The sequence below is a fragment of the Aplysia californica genome, unplaced genomic scaffold, assembly GCF_000002075.1.
Source record: "Aplysia californica isolate F4 #8 unplaced genomic scaffold, AplCal3.0 scaffold00405, whole genome shotgun sequence".
In the NCBI taxonomy this organism is placed as follows: domain Eukaryota; kingdom Metazoa; phylum Mollusca; class Gastropoda; order Aplysiida; family Aplysiidae; genus Aplysia; species Aplysia californica.
Genome location: NW_004797675.1, coordinates 148,467 through 152,301, shown reverse-complemented (window position 1 = coordinate 152,301; position 3,835 = coordinate 148,467).

The window sequence follows — 3,835 nt, the reverse complement described above, 5'->3', positions numbered from 1 at the left end:
TATATATATACATCCCCTCTATTTCACTCGTGTTTTTCATGAATGGGAGAGGGTGGAGAGGGGCAGAGGCCTATTCTGCATTAAGAAGTAATTTCTGATCCATCATATTCAAGTAACAGATTAATACAAATTAAAACCGTATTTATAAGCAAACATAATAAAAGTCTCAATAACTGAACTGAAACAAGCGGACAGATAATATTCTAATCATTTTTTAGTACAACTGAACATAAATTCCTTCGTGTCCCTGGTCTGAACATTTATATATGACAATCTATACTGAGTACTTAAGACGATGACCCGCTAAATACACATATAATCATGTGTACGACTGCCAAGTGAGAAAGTTGATAATTGATATAACATCGAGTATCTTTGGTCTAAAGCAAATGTCATAGCGTGGGTAGGCCCCCGATTAACAGGGACCAAGCTGCCGTACAAAAAGTATATGAATTATGCGAACCTGGTCGTAAAAAATAAGTACTGCTAATTGTGTAATTGAAAACTCTGCTTGGAGTAAATTGCTCAAAGGCCATATTGAATGACTGTAGATACCTCAAAAGGTGGTGGCAAAGGGGGAGTGTGGGGATTGTATGGCTCTGCTACTGGAATGGCTAAATGATTGACTGATCTAATAACAGGGTTGATTAGGCATTCCGCTATTACGACAGCATCAACAGGACACAAGAGTTCCAGTGCCATGTAAAAGTCGGACAAAATACGTTGTTAGTAGTCACTATATCTCACGCTTTCAAAGTTACCCCCCTCCCTTTTCCCCCATAATATCTCCGTTTTTCGTTCCTCATTAAGACACTTTGCACGAGTGCTCTCTGTATGAAACCTAAATTTCTTATAATAAAATGTTCAATAAAATCGGGTTTGTTCAAATTTATATAATATTTTTATAATTGTTAAAAAGAAATATTTTGTTTCGTTTGTGAAATAATACAGATCTAAATCTAGCTTTTAACAAAAGTGTTGTTCTCTTCCAAGACAAAAGCACGACATGACATGATAAGCAACGATAATAATATGATTAAAAATTAAACGTTTCACCCTCTACATTTCTTGCACCATATGGCAAAATGGAAACATGAAGTAAACTCCGTTGTTTTTAATACAAGTTGTACAGTATTGGCAACACAATAAGGTCACATAAGTGCCGAAGATTAAAAGTGTTACACGAGTGCATAAAGCACAAAAAGCGAAAGGAGGAGAGATGAGGACAATTGATGTTTGACAGAAAAGAATGAGCAAACCTCACTAGAAAACCCGCAAACCACCCTTTAAGCTACGTTGAACATATAGCAATAGCAATGTCACAAAGGATACACAAGATTTTAGTCAATTTATTGTTCTAATAACATTGTTTTGCTTAATGTTATTTGCGTTATTCTAACTTGCATTCACCTACTATTCAGCTACGAATGTAGTATACATGTACTTTTCAAAATGCGACAACAACAATACATTCCAAGTTTTCATAGAGATCAACTATTTTGCCCTATTGGAAATAATATAACAACTAATCTAAGTGGCGTTTGTAGCCTTGTGGTTAAGCGACCGGATCCGTAATCGTGATATTGCGGGTTCGGAGGTTCGAGCCTCAGATTGGTCCAACGCTGTGTCCTTGGGAAAGACACTTTACATCAATTTCTTATTTGGATCCGTCCTTTCAGAGATAGACGCTAAACTCGGAGGTCATGCCTTTTAAATAATCTAATAGTTTTGCGGGGCATTAAACCTATACCATTTCACCATTCTCTTTTTCAACTGAAGCCAAGTGGGAGTTCCATGTTGATCGACTTGAATTCTCCAAGTTAATTTAATCTACAGTTTAGGGTATCTAACATGGTTCATGATATTTGGCTCAGGGCGCATTTACCTTTAAAAGAAAACCCTGTTCACTTCGTCAGCACTCTTCGTAGTATTCATTTTTACCTGAAATAGTAGCAGCTTGTGATTTTTCTTCCGTTGCTGAGGAGTTCAACACTTCTGACAGCTGCCTTTCTTTTTATGCTTGTCTTGTCAATGGTAATTAGCCAAGAGGATCTGCCCCATCAAACTGGGTTGATTCTGCCCAGAAACGTCTCATATTATTATTTTCTCGCATTTACGTGTTCAAATACTGTGGGAAAAGTACGTTTGCATAAACCACAAAATTTTAATTGCTATTGTTTTTTTAGCTTCAGCCCTACGCACGTGTGGCTGACAGTTTACGATTATTTCCAGATATCTGTTCTCATTGTTGTATTAAGCAAAACTAATTTGAATACAGTATATTCGTCAACCTTCAATGCAACTGCTCACCGCTACCCCAACCCCGCTCTAATCCAGACAAGACTCTGGCAGATTTAATAAAATAAATGATAACCCAAATCATAGTGTATTCTACGATTAGAAAGAAGCCGGCAACGACAGTAAAGCAAGGGATCGAATTACATGTAACTAATCGTGAAGGACCCAGACCTACATCTGAATCCATGCTGGGTCAGTGTAAGTGATAGCCCCTGCAACACTCATAAATCTAGTCCCTTAATTAATTTGGTCTATTCAACATCTCAATTTGTGGCCACAATTAAGGTCTGTATCAGTTATTTTCTAAGAAATCATCTCTAAAGGCGCTTTCAAGCACTGTTTAAACACTGGATTTTTTCGATAAATAACTCCAAAGATGAAAGCACAAGAGTATAACGTACATAACAATATTATTATAGCTTATTTGAGAGCCATCGTTTGCTGCAAACATTTGCATTTTGTTTTGGTTTGCGCTCCCACATGTCAGCAGCTTGTTGTCTCCCATGTACGTCATGGTAGGCTTGTTTAGTCACTCATTCATTGAAGGTTTAAAAAATGATAATACAAATAATAGATACATCTATAAATATTACATGGTGGTGTATACAATGTTATATATTTCATTATATTGTTATACTGAATGCTAGGAGCAAGATCAGCGATTGTCCTACAAGAATCGACATTTGACAAACAAAACATGTTTATACTAACGCTGGTAGCGAAATCTAGGTGTCAGGCGAGGATTTTAAAAGTAAGAATCAACAACGTTGAAACTTGCAGTCTCTTCATTACTAAGAAGGTATTTGGGATTATATTGTCTCAAAAAAACTACACTGAATAATGTTAAAGGTGGTGCTAAAATATATTCCAAGGCAACTGATGTTTAATTTAACTAAGACGTTTTCTTTACGTTTAAGATTACAGCCCTTTCACGCCAGAAGCGCTTTTTAGGAGCCATGCTAATCTTCGATAGGACAAGGCAGGGTGTAATTGGTTTGGGTGGTTGGGGGGGGGGGGACGCCAACAATGATAATATCAGATATTATTATACTAGACTGCTTCTCGTTTGATTTATAATATCTAACAGGCAAACCGTCAAGTTTATTAACTATGAAATTAACTCAATTGTGCCGCGGTACTCTGCCAATGTCAGCTCTTGCGTTCACTGCAGGACCTTGTTATAGACTAACGCACATTCTGTTTAATGTCGCATAACAAAGCAAATGATGCACTCTTTGCTTCTGCAGCTGTTGAACAAGAAACAACGTTCATGGGTGTGTTGTTGTTCTGTATTTTTAAGCAGTGAAGTGGAAATTAAAAATAACTTGTTGTGAAAGGATGAGTCAAAATGAAAGGGAAATGTTGTTTGTAAGGAATATGGCATGACACGCTCCCAAACACACACACACACACACACACACACACACACACACACACACACACACACACACACACACACACATGCACACACATACGCGCACTTACAAATATGCACATTCACAAATAGAGACATAATCAAACACAGGCTACTCATGCG